Raw genomic sequence first — 14,213 nt, 5'->3', positions numbered from 1 at the left:
ATTACAGTACTATACAATAAAATAAAACTATAATAAAAAAGAATTTGCAATGCTCTGAGCATAGAAGCTTTCCCTTTTTAGTTTATTAACAAAACTCAACGGCAAAAGCAGTAGCTCACAAAAGTGCAAATTTTAAACAGCGATGGGCATGTGTTTTAAACAACGGAAGTACATTTTTACATTGCTAATCAAGATAATCAGAGTTGAAGTAAGTCAGTCTGATGCCTCACCAAACATTCTTAAGTCCAGAAAAATCATTGTTTTGGTATTACAGATGTTACATCTTTGCTATTACACAGTGGATGTTGAAATCTGAAGAAGAACAAGGGAGGGGGGAGAAGAAATTAGAGAGAAGCAGAAGAAAAAATGGATATGGTTTTGGCAGATATATCCAATTATCTTCCAAATATTTATGACATCCTGACCAATGTCTATTCATTATAGAGCATCTATGTACCTTTGCTCATTTCCCTCAGAAAAGAAATAACCCCTTTAAACTTCTATTTTGTTTCAGGTATACATATTTTATAGTATTTCTTAAAGTCAGCTTCATATTATAATTATTTGTGAACCTGTTTCATTTTCTTTCTTTGACTATAAGTACTTTGAATCCAAACCCATGTGTTTTTTTTTTTTTTTATAATTAAATGCATTTTTAATACATGGCCTATTCCAGTAAGCACTTGTTCCATTAAATTCACCTAATATGGTTTACCCAGGGCTACTAGAATAATTAAAAGGCATTAAATTTTTTAGAGTAAACTTCATATAAAATTCAGCAAGGACCCAGAGCTTTTCACATGAGTGAGCTTCTTGGGTCAGAGACAAAGGGTAGTTTGTTACTCATTAATAGCAATGGCCAAAAAATCATCATTTGTCAGTTTCCCTGACCTCCTGTTCCCACCGGGTGAGGGAAAGAGGGCCAGGTGACACCTGCCCAGGCAATGGGTTGCAGTACAAGAGAGAAACTCTTGAGTTTATAGTGAACAGTAAACAAACTTGCCCTTTGCCCCAGAGGGAGACATTATTTTTTACACTGACATTATACTGAACGGTAAACAACCCTTCCCTGGCTCTGGAGATAGACACACTATCTTCAAAGGTTTTTGCTGTACAAATATACTTGAAAATGTAGTCTTGACCAAAAAAAAAAAGACAGTCAGTCCCTTTGCTAACAAGCCGTGCAGAAATGTGAGAGAGCCATGAAGGATTATATCCCAGCACCAGGGCTTTGAAAAACTACAGATAGAACACTGGCATCCAGATCTCAGACAGTCATCATCTGATAGCGCATTGTACTTTTTGCATCAATTGGATGATTTTGTTCAATGTTCAACACCATGTGTGGAAGCACATATGAAAAAGTACAAAATGCCTACCTAAACACTCAGGAGAATTCCAAATGTGAAAAAATCTTCACTTACGAAGTTGTTGAGGGGCGCCTGGGTGGCTCAGTCAGTTAAGCGTCTACCTTCAGCTCAGGTCATGATCCCGGAGTCCTGGGATGGAGCCCCATGTTGGGTTCCCTGCTCAGCAGGGAGCCTGCTTCTCCCTCTTCCCCCTGCTCATGCTCTCTCTCTCGAATAAATAAATAAAAATCCAGAAAAAAAAAAGTTGTTGAACTACAGGCAATGGAAGAAAAAACTAAAAGGAACTTGATTGGTGACCTATGATCATTAAATACCTGTCTTTTAGAGAAGGCAGAAATTAGCTCCTTTCCACCTCTACCTGCTTTTAGCTTTCCTACTGCCAATCAGTCTTTCCCACTAAAAGCTGTCTTTCTATGAGCATGATCTCCAAATTGCTTGGAAGTGAATTGGAATCTTTAGGAAATCTGTAATCTTTCAACACACTGAAAATCATTGCATAAAATATATTTCCCTTGCCATAAAACCTAAGAGAAGTCACTGTTTTGGAAATTAAAAGTAATCATGAATTAAGGATAGTCTAAGTCTGAGAATACCTGAAGTAAGAGGAAAAGAAATCCAATCAGTATATTGAGAAAACTCCATGAAATTAATAGTAATAAAATTGGAGTTTAGAAGGAAGTAGGGAGGAAAATTACAAGGAAATGAGAGAATCATAGTCAATTATATTGAAAGGATCTAGAGTGGCATCATTTCCAAGATTGTCTTGAGGAGGACTCCCACTGATTCACACTCATAACCTTTTGTCATATTTTCAAATTCTTTTCTTATGTTGTGGTAAATCCTGGCATGGAGGAGGATTTTCAACCAAACCCTGGAATTTTCTTAACATGTGATAATTCAGCAAAACCAATGTATGATCTGAAACTAAAGGACAAATAGGAGAGATTTTAGAGTTTATGGGCATCAGGGGCGCCTGAGTGGCTCAGTCGTTAAGCGTCTGCCTTCGGCTCGGGTCATGATCCCAGGGTCCTGGGATCGAGCCCCGCATTGGGCTCCCTGCTCGGCGGGAAGCCTGCTTCTCCCTCTCCCACTCCCTCTGCCTGTGTTCCCTCTCTCGCTGTGTCTCTCTCTGTTAAATAAATAAAATCTTTAAAAAAGTAAAAAATTAAAAAAAATAAAGTTTATGGGCATCAGCTAAATCTCTAACACATGTAAGCACATTGCATACAGTGGAGCAAGAGATAAAAAGAATATGAATAAATGATTCAACCAAAAGATGATGATTTCTAATCTTGGGTCGGTGATAGTATGATACCTGTGGAAAACCTGATAAAAACATCTTAATCACACACACACACACACACACACTTGCAAATCAATATAGACAAAACCCTGGTCGTGTAAAAAAAATCTTGGGATATGAATCAACTAGGGAAAAAGAAGAGATCTAAAAAATAATTTTATCACAGGTTTCTAAGAAAATATTCGAAATATCTAGAATGACCTTCAGGAGTCAGGAGAAGGTTTAGAACAGTGTTTTTCAACTTCTAATGTACCATGGAATTACTTGGGGGAACTTGAAAAATAAGGATGCCTAATGACACCCCCAGAAGTTCTGATACAATTGATCAGATCCGTGGCCTAGGCATACCTGAGGCAGGTAATTACCTGAGGCAATATTCTGGTGCAAGGCAGGGTATTGAGGACCATTACTTAGAACTAAACAGAGTAAGAACCATTTACAGAGAGTGATTTGAGGGGTGCTAAAAGGCATACTTGCCCAAGGAATTATTCTCACTATCAGGCAATAGAACTTCTCCCTGGTAAAGATATTACTTATTTGGAAAATCTTTTTTGAAATGCAAGTACTATCAGGAAGAATAGCAGTTTACATGTATTGAAACCTGGAAAATAATCAATAGGAAGCATTATCATTATTATTAGGGCTGATAATTAGCTGGTATATACCATTAATGCCACAGATTCCTATCCACAGGATACTGGTTCCATATATATATATATATATATATATATATATATATATAATGTACAATATACATAATGGGAAGTCCCTGTGCCCTACTGATTTTTAAATGCTTTGATAATCACCAGCTATTAGTACCAGTCGACACACTTGTCATGAAGAAATTTTCCCATTTAACAATTGCTAAAGCAAATTAGATAGAGGATGTTTAAGATACCAAAAAAACCCAAGCTATTAAGATGAGATGCCAGGGGTCGAAGACCCTGGAACACTCTGGGCAGGCAGGGGATGGCATGGATTCTAGTTATCTAGTTATCTAGTGGAGGACTCTCTGATTTCACTGGGAAGGAGGTAGGGGGCTTACAGACAGACACAAGGACAAGTAAATAAGAGGACCATGGAAGAAAAAAAATGGTTAATATATGAATTAAACCTGAGCCTGGCCTAGTTAGGACTAACAGCATTTTTTTTTTTTTAAATCTGGCCCAGATTTCTGTGATACGTGTTTTCACACTATAGCTACTATATGCAATATATTGTGAACAGGCACACAGATGATGTTTATGTTAGCAATTTGATATTGTGATATCAAATCTCTTGGTATTGTGAGCTCATGAATTTTTATTATATTTCTCAATGAAAATTGATTATTTTCATTATAATTTTAGAAACTTGTTAAATTCAAAAAAGATAAATAATACAAAGATGAGTGAGTTTTTACATAATATTTACCTATATATGAGCTCCATGTTCAGTCATGTATTCTCTTTGTTTATTTTTTAAAATCTTAAGCTCTATTCCAGCACAAGAAATTGTATACAGAGGCAGTGGTCCAACTAAAAGGAATGCACAGTGTTTAAATTATTAGCTCAATAAGACAGATATTCATAGAGAAAACCTTAAGGGTAAATATGTTTGAATGCATATATAATCCTTTATATGTGATATATATTAAATGTCTTTATATGTTATATATATTTGTGATATATATTTTATCACATATAAATAAGTCTTATGAGCTATTTAAAAATTCCTTATCTATATATTATTCATATTTTTTTTAAATTAAACTTTTTATTATGGGGTAATTGTAAGTTTATATGTCATGGTAACAAGTAATGCAGAGAGATTTCAGGCAACCTTTACCCAGTTTCCCTCAATGGTAACATCCTGCAAATCTTTAGCACAAAATTGCTATTCATGAATAGGCCATTATGATGGGTGAGAATCAAGAGTATACACAAGCCCATGGCTGTTTTACCCCAAGGAAAATCTTCTGAGAGCTTGAGCATTCCAGGAGTCTGGAAGGCAGGACCTAAAGGACGTGAGATTTCCCCCAGTGTCATGGCACTTGAAAGAGAGGGTTAAAGAAGGATATGGTGGATTTTGCACTTCAGACTAAGGGAAAATATGTAGAAAGAATCTAACTCTATTTTCCACTCAGCCTCAAACTAGTCCAATCTTTGTTTGGATTGAGGTGCTCAAACTCTCCCCTATCTGCCAAAGGGAAAAAAAATGAATGGAATATTCTTCCAGGGAATGAAACATTATTTTCAGTCTTCAGGGTTCTTTTGTACAAAATAGCCATCATACAGCAAGAAATTATGAGATATGATAAGATGCAGACAAATACGAGTGGCAATCAGGAGAAAAAAGTTATAAGAGCAGACTTACAGTTAAGCCAGATTTTAGAGTTGGCAAACAAGGACTTTAAAACAACTTGCTAAAGAGGGAGTTGGCTTTTAAGCGTGCCTGGGTGGCTCAGTCAGTTAAGTGTTCAATTCTTGATTTCAGGTCAGGTCTCGATCTCAGGGTTGTGAGTTCAAGCCCCACATTGGGCTCCATGCTGGGCATGGAGCCTACTTTAAAAAAAAAAAAAAAAAGAGAGGTCAGCTTTCAGTGAAATAGAAAACTGGACAAAATATATGAAGCAACTCTTTTCAGATAGAGCTTGCAGGCAGTAAAAGTTATTTTTCAGATGACAACAACAACAAAAATGAGGTGAGCCCTATAATCATCCTAACTCTTGAGTTGAGGCATTTCTGATGGTATAACAGAAAAGATAAAACATGACAGTCTTGCTGAGTTAAGGAGACAGAACTCAAATTGGGGGTGGGGTTGGCATCTGGAAATTGGAAAGCAGGTAGTTGGAAAGCAGGGAACTGAGCAGAGGAAGAGCTCTAGAAATTTAAGTAGGGGTACCCTTGAGGCTTCCCAGAATTCAAAGCTACTCACATGGAGAGTGATATTCCCTGAGGTCAGGAAAAGACTGCTGGGGAGCTGCAGCCTGAAGGAGATATTCCAGCTCTTACCAGCTGTAACTGAGAAACTTCATTGTATACCCAGGACATTCAATACTGGCTTTGCACTTTAGGAATAATACTAAATAATCCCCAGGGTAAAGGCTACTATAGAAACATCTAAGTATAAAACCAGGACTTGAATGTACCAAGCTCACCTGAATGTTATACAATCTGCCAGAACAACACTCTTTAAAGAAAGACAATAAAATACGGACATTCAACAATATAACATGCCTATTGTTCAACATTCACTGGAAAAAAGAATACTGGATGGGGGATGCAGGGTAAAATGTGATCTAAATCATGGGGAAATTTAATCAATAGGCACAGACAGAGACAACAGTAATGATAGAATTTGCAGGGAAAAATAATTTGAAACAACTATAATAAATATCCTCAAGGATTTAAGGGACAATGTGAAAATAATGGGGGGATTGTAGACCATCAGGAAAACCTAAATGGAGGGTTGCCTGGATGGCTCAGTCAGTTAAGCATCCTACTCTTGATTTCGGCTCAGGTCATGATCTTAGAGTCGTGGGATCAAGCCCTGCTTCTAGCTCTTTGTTTATCACAGAATCTGCTTGTCTCTCTCCCTCTGCTTCTCCCCATCCCTTCCAAATACATACATAAAATCTTTAATAAGAAAAAAAGAAAACCTAAATGGAATTATACTGAAATATACAATATCTAAAGTAAAGATGCATTGAATAAATTTATCAGCAGTTTAGATACAAGAGTGAACTTTGAGACCTAGCAGTAGAAATTACCTAAACTGAAGCAAAGAAATAAAGAAATTTGAAAAATCATTACATCAAGTAGTCTAATACAAACGTCCAAAAGTGGTGGTGTTTGAAGAAACAAGGACTTCAAATACAATGAAAATTATAAGCCTATAGAACTGAGAAACTCAACTACACACACAAAAGACCCAAAGAAAACCACATACTAGCTCATCAAAATCACATTTCCAAAAACCAGGAGTAACATGAAAAGCATAAATGCAGACAGAGAAAAAGACAAATTAGATATAAGGAAAAAAGATAGGACTATCCCCTGACATCTTTGTAGAAACTAAGCAAAGCAAATAAAGATATCAGAAAAAACAAAAGTACTTTCAACTTACTGTTTTCTGTCCAGTGAAAATATCCTTCCAAAATGAAGGTGAATAAAGCTTTTTACAGAAAAATCAAAGTTGAAGGAATTAGTCACCAGCAGAACCTGTAATATAAGTAATATCAGAAGAAATTGTTCATCCTGAAGGGAAATGACAGTACATGAAAACTCCAATCTGCCCAAAGGAATAATGAGGACCAGGAATGGCGAATATGTAGATAAATATAAGACTTTTTCCCTTCATTTAAAATAATTCTATAAAAGACAATTGAAAATTTAAAGCAGAAGTAATAACAATGTATTGTTCATAGCAGCTTTATCATCATCTAAACAGGAAAAAAATGGTCCAATAACAATAGAATTCATATTTTGTGGTACATTTGCAAAATAGAATATCACACAGCATTAAGAAGAATGAATTATTGCTACATGCAATAATATGGATGAGTCTCATAGAAAAAATGGCAAGCAAAGGAAATGAAGTACAAAAAAGTAATTCTTACGATTTCATAGAAGTTAAATACAGGCAAAATTAATTAAAGTTTTTAAAAGTCACAATACTGGTTGCTTCTCGGTAGGATTTTGGCTCAGATGCATGAAAGAAAATTTTGTTTGCTTGATATTTGGGGGTTCTTTATCTGGATGGTGATTATATATATATGTATGTATATGTATATATATGTATGTATATGTGTATATATATGTATATATGTATATGTATTATATATATAAACTCATAAAGCAATGTAATAAATATAAGTGCACTTTACACACAAAGCTTCATTCACTTTATGCTTCTATTACATTTTTTTAAAATAAATATATGTGTATCTAGAATTGTGCCATCAGATATGGTTAGGAAACTATTTGGGATTCCAGGGATGAGTTTACAAAATACAAAGAAAGTAACACAGTGGGAGATACCCCCTTATTCTTTTGATTGTCATCCTTAATTTGGATTTGAAGACTGGAACTTTAACCATTTTGCAACCTTGAGAAGGGCCAGACTGAGAATGAATCGAACATGGAAAGGCAGCAGAACAGAGATGTCAAAAAAAGCTTTGCCTCCTTTGAGAACCTGGATTGCTGCAAAGCATTTGTGGGATCTGAACTACCTCTGGTGTTTTGCTGAATGTTATGATAAATGTTTTCATTGTGTTTTTAAAAATAGAAAAACAGTGCATTTATAAATTAGTTCATGCAAATATCTGTATATAAAAAACTCCTAGAAATTGGAGATTATGATCAATTAGTTCAGCATTCTTTGCTGTTTGTTGATCATTTCCCTGTACTTTATAATATTTAAGTAGATTTTATGATTCTTTTAATTTGAATTCAGAATGTTTTATGAATCTTCCAACAGACATTTTCCCGTAAGTTTCAATCTCCCAGTGTCTGCACTGAGGTTACTCTCTTTATGATATCCACATGGTGTTATTTCTTATTGCCTAATAAATCTTGGTTCCTCAAATTAAGTAGCATTTTTTCATGAGAGTGAAAACTTAGTCCTTTGCCTCTCTCTTCTATTTTCTTGTTTTCTGGCTAGATTGTTACAGCTATTGAGGCTAGGGGGTGGGGAAGGTGGGGGGATAATTTGATCCATGGTATTACTACCTTCCCCACTAGATGACTAGGTGTCAGAAACATGTAGTTCAAAATGGACTTAACAGTCAAGTTTGAAATTTGGTGATTAATCTTAAATAATATTGACATAGATAACTTCAACTTTTCTGAATTCTGTCTTCCAGACAAAATTGATTATTGATATTTTTATATAAATATTATTAGCAACAAAAATGACAGTGTTCTTGTTTTGGTTTTGCATTAAGAAACTATTTTATCTTTTTTTAAGATTTTTTATTTATTCATTTGAGAGAGAGAGCAAGTGAGAGAGTGAGCAAGAGCAGGAGGAGGGTAGGAGGGAGAGGGAGAAGCAGATTCCGAGAAGGGTGCCCGATGGGGGGCTTGATGTGGGACTCAATCCCAGGACCCTGGGATCATGACCTGAGTTGAACTGAGCCACTCAGGTGCCTCATTAAGAAACTATTTTAGATACACTCTTTTGACTTATTTCATGTTTATTTCTATTATCATGTTTTCCCATGTACATCAAAATTTTCAAGCAAAAGATAAGGATTTTATTTTCATCTTCTTTATATATTAGATTAACAAATGAAAATGAAACTGCTGAATGAGTATTTGATAATATATAATTGATGTAGCATAAACAATATATACCCTAGATGTTCAGAGGAAAGTAAGTTCAAAGAAAGATTTAAAAAAAATAGTCTTGAGCATGATGGATCTTGGTGCGGACACTAAAAGGTGACTATTGCCTATTAAACTTGGCATGATAAATGAGATAGAGAGTAAAAGTTATATTGGGAACTGAAAATGTGAAGGCATCCAAAACTTGTAAATATGCACAAGAGGTACTGCACATCCTTCTAATATTATACTGGAACATCGTCTAACAGACCCACGCAAGGACTATTAGAACTATTTAATTATGTAGCATAATTATGTAGCAAACACTTGTTTGACCTACTATTTCCATCGATTAGAATATAGACTCTGTGAAATTGTGGGATAGTGTGTAGATTTTGTCTACTTGAGATGCAAATGATCTCTGTCCAGTAAAAATACAACCCCACAGTTAGTTTATTGCCATGTAGGACATTACTCACTATGTCTCTAATTTTGCAAACTTATTTTAGTATGTCTTTTCTGGAAGCATATATAAAATCTGCCTTTTCTAATTCTTTGAACCAACTTTACCATCCACCTGGTTTCCTCATTAATTCATTCATAAATTCACTCTGTATTTATATGTCATGTTTTGAACAATTTTTCATAATTATACTTTGACAAAAGAAAGGGAAAATACTGAGTACTGAGTAGAGAGTTAAAAAGACTTACAAAATGGATATGAAAAATAAAGATAACATAGTATCAGTGATGGCACAGACCACTCAGCTGATAGTTATTTTAGAAGTCATTTGTACTTCCTGCACGAAGTATATGTTTCTTCTATGTTCTTTTAAACTAGATGGTTTTTACGGTGCTATGTATCTTCTTATCTAAAATCTATAATGGCAGAGCATTTGCTGTTTCTGCAAGACAGTCCATTCAATTTCCAAACTGCTTATCTATTAGTGCTGTTTTCCTAACAATAAACCAAATTTCTTTCCTTTATAATTTAAAATTTTCATTCCTGTTTTTAAATTATGAGCCCCAGGGACTATGTGTACCTGCTTTCTGATATGCCAGCTCTTCAAATCTTTCTAGCAATTATAGAGTTTGCCTCAAATTTTCTTTTTTCTAAATTAAATACTTCTAATATCTGTAACCGACTCTCATTTGAAATTATATACAAATTCTTACTATCACCCTAGTAGTTGCTGCACCAGATATCCTCAGTTTACACTAATTTTTCTCTTAAGGTATGTTTAAGAACAGGAGCAAATACTCTTGTTGGGACATGAGAATAGTATAAAATGCAACTGGATTTAGGAATTTTTAACTTACTCCTGACCCATGACAGAGAAACCATAAAAGAATAAAGTTCATATCCCATTATAAGCAGCTTATTCTGAGTTTTTTTTACTTCAAAAAAATGATCAAAATTCCTTAATATTGTTTTTAAATTTCCTATAACCAGGTCTAATTTTCATTAATAATAGCAATCATAGAATAACACATATAAATGCTACTTCCTCAAAGAAAATTCCCTGGCCAGCCAATCCAAATCAGATATTCTTATTTTACTCCTCTCAGCAGCATCATTTTTATCATAGTAAATCATACTCTCAGTGTGTGTATGTGTGTGTGTGTGTGTGTGTTGATATTGTCTTAAGATAGATTAAAATCCCATGACAATAACAAAGGTAAATATCAACATTATCCACATTTTACAAATGAAGAAACGTTTGCTCAATAAATTAAATTTATTAAGACCACACAGTTCCTGGGTGGCTCAGTCAGTTAAGCGTCTGCTTTCAGCTCAGGTCATGATCCCAGGGTCCTGGGATTGAGTCCTGCATTGGGCTCCCTGCTCAGCGGGCAATCTGCTTCTCCCTCTACCTCTGCCCTCCCCTCTGCTCGCCCTCTCTCTCTCAAAATAAATAAATAAAATATTAAAAACAACACACACACACACACACACAAAGACCACACAGTTCTCAAGTGACAGAGACAGAATTCAAACCCTGGTCTCTGACAGGAGCAAAGAGCTCTCAGTCACTTTGCTATTTCATATTTCATGCAAACACTCTCTGCATGTAACCAAAGAATGTGCATAAAGTTGATCAGGAAGTACATTTATTTTTGTTATCTTTCTGTGCTTCCCTATACATGGTTATTTCTATATAGCTTAAAGCATAATTATACTAAATTAGGAAAAGGATGATTAACAAATAAATGTAACATGAATAAGGAATGTTTAAAAAATCCAAAATGAAAGCAATTATAAGTTTTAGCAGTAGTACCATAAGATAGAACTTGAATATACTCAAACCTACTTCTTTCCAATAAAGCAGATAGACTAGTCTTACAGTTTGATCATCCTTCCCAACAGATCTCATAAAGAAATAATTATAGAGATTTAGCAACAGTTTGACTATCTTAGACAAAGAAAAGCACTGCCAGTACTTGCTCTCTTAATTGTTTTAAATGTAAAGGAATATAATGGATATAACAGTGATTTTAAAGATAGCAAAGTAAATTATTTCAAAAATTAGGGGTAATTATTTCAGTATGGCAGATATCCTCATTTCTATTGAGTTCTTTTTTTCAAATACACTTTTGGTGTTTATTTTCTTCTATTTGTTCAAATTCTGAATAAGCTTTTTTTCTCTTCCATCTATAAGAGTGGAATTTAATATTTTTCTTAATTTTTAGAAAATGTTCCCAGCCAGTGTAATTACCATACAGTTCATAATAGATAATTTTAAAAACAATTCAATTTTTCTCTTTAAAAATACTTTTACATTGTTTTTAAATATTATATACATAAATTAATAAAAGTACTTATTTCCACTACTTATCATGACTTCTTTCTTGTCTATATAAAAGACATGGTTTGACTTTTCTTTAAAAGACTATTTAATAACATAATTATGGAACCCAGTATTCCTCAAGGCATATCTAACCCATAGGAAATTCTCAATTTTCAGTTTCTCAGCTTTCTCAAAACATCTCAGCCTATTAAAATGATTCACTTTCTCACATTTTATATTTAATGTCCTTGATTTATCAATACTCATAACAAGGGATGGTATTGGAAAGCCTCCCTCCCCAAACCCCTCTTCTCTGTACTCAGGTGGTCTGGAGGTACTTTGTCATTTAGAATTCTGCAATCCTTTTTTCACAGATTTCTCTTGGACGTCCATCATCAAGACTGAAACAAAGCAGTTTTTCAGCTACCCATATCCCTCTTTCTGTAAAATTTTCAAAAAGTAAGAAAAGGTGAGGTAGAGTCAGCATAGGATTGAAGGCCCTTGATGAAAACAAATTGTCCAGTGCATTTGAGATACGTGTCTTAAAGCAAATGGAAGATATAGTTATCCCAGCCAAAACCACATATAGCAGGGCAAGGAAATGCTTTTCTAGATAGCATTTCAGTAAATGCATGAATTTTGTTTCCATTTCATAAGAATTCTTAATAGAGACATTTAATAAATGAGAAACCTAAGTGTAGAAAATAGAAGTAAAATAAAGGACTTGCTGCAGAAGAGGTAGAACTTTTTCCACAGCATGGGGAAAAAGATTAACTATAATGGGAGAAAGTAGACATTAGACCTAGAGCCACTCTCCAGTTTGTGACATATTTAAAATTGAAGGAAACCTGAACCTGTAATTGTAGTTGGAGGCATGTACTTTGCTATAAAGTCATTAGACTCTATAAATCTGTTGAAAATGGGGTGTGTAAGGGGAGAGCAAAGAAGAGAGAGTAGATGATCGTTTCAATTTTGGAGAGTTGCATTTAAATCTATGAAGAAATCCATTGGGGTTATATGGTAAACAGCTTGGACCTCAGAAGAAAGTGTGCAGGTAGAGATATAATTATGGAAATTTTCAGAACCTGGTAGTAGTTGAATCTATAAATGAGGATGACAAAGCTCATAGTACATGGGGTAAAAAGAGGAGTACATCAAGAAGAATAATTTATGAGTACCAATATGCTGATGCAGGCCAAGAAAAGGAACAAAAGTTTATCACATGATATTTTATTAAATTTTGTGATTACTTATAGGATCAGATAAAAGGAAAATGTTGTTAGTGTTATAAAAACTGCAAAGGAAAAATATTGATTGACAAAATTATAGATGTGGAGGACAAATTCGTGGTGGGCAGGGGTTAGAGATAGGGAAAGAGACCCGAATAAGGCAGATGTGGTTATAACAGAGCAACCAGAGTCCAGTATTTCAACCAAAAAATCAACAGTGGTGTAACCTATTATCCATGAGTGCTTAGTTCTACTCAACGTGTAGATTTCTCTACCTGTCACCATAGTCAAGCTTCAGAACAGTCTCATCACCACAAGTGATGGAGTTCCTTCAGTAGATAATCGCTGCCAAGGCCAACCCCAAATCTCAGCCCATGCTCAGACGAAGCAAAGACCCCAAGGAAACAAGGGATGTCCATCTCAGTGCAGTGAAGGACAGTTCTTTCTCTCACAGAATTTTTGGTTCATCTAGCCTTCTTTGTTTCTGGTGTCTTCAAAAAAGTATGATTTTTGTTGTTTATGAAGGCATTTCTACTATTGTAAAAAAAAATGATATTCTTCCACTACTTATCATATAGGACTATGTATAGGACTTTATTTCCTGTTAACATAACCATAAACATATTTTGCTAATAATAAAGTTTAATAGATTTGTAAATTAAATATATATATACATATATATATATATATACATATACATAAAATCCACACATGTTATTTGCAAGCCAATTTTTGTCATAAATAGGTGTTGGATTTTGTCAAATCCTCTTTCAGTATGAATGTACATGACCCTGTATTTTTTTTCATCTTTATTCTACTAATATGATATATTTCATTGATTGATTTTCTAACGTTAAACCAATTTTGCACCACTGGTACAAACTCATGTGGTCACACTGTGGTGTATTTTTTCTGTACTGTTGGATATTTATTTTGGGATGTTTGCTTCTATGTTCATGAGGAACATTTGTCTTTAATTTTCTTTTCTTGCAATGACTTTATCAGGTTTAATATTAGGGTTATGCCAGCTTCATAAAACTGTCGAGCTGTGTTTCTGGCTGCCCTAATTTTCAGGAAATTAGTCTAAGATTGATATTATTTCTTCCTTACATGTTTTATAGAAATTAACAGTAAAACCCCCCAGGCCTGTACCTTTTTCTGAGTAGGAAGAGCTTTGATTATGAATTACACTTCATTATTAGACTTTCAAATATTCA

This window comes from Mirounga angustirostris, unplaced genomic scaffold, assembly GCF_029215605.1.
Source record: "Mirounga angustirostris isolate CCGP_5_RB_7025 unplaced genomic scaffold, mMirAng1.0.hap1 SCAF_10, whole genome shotgun sequence".
NCBI lineage: Eukaryota > Metazoa > Chordata > Mammalia > Carnivora > Phocidae > Mirounga > Mirounga angustirostris.
The sequence above is the reverse complement of the archived record's forward strand: the minus strand, read 5'-3'. Positions refer to the sequence as shown.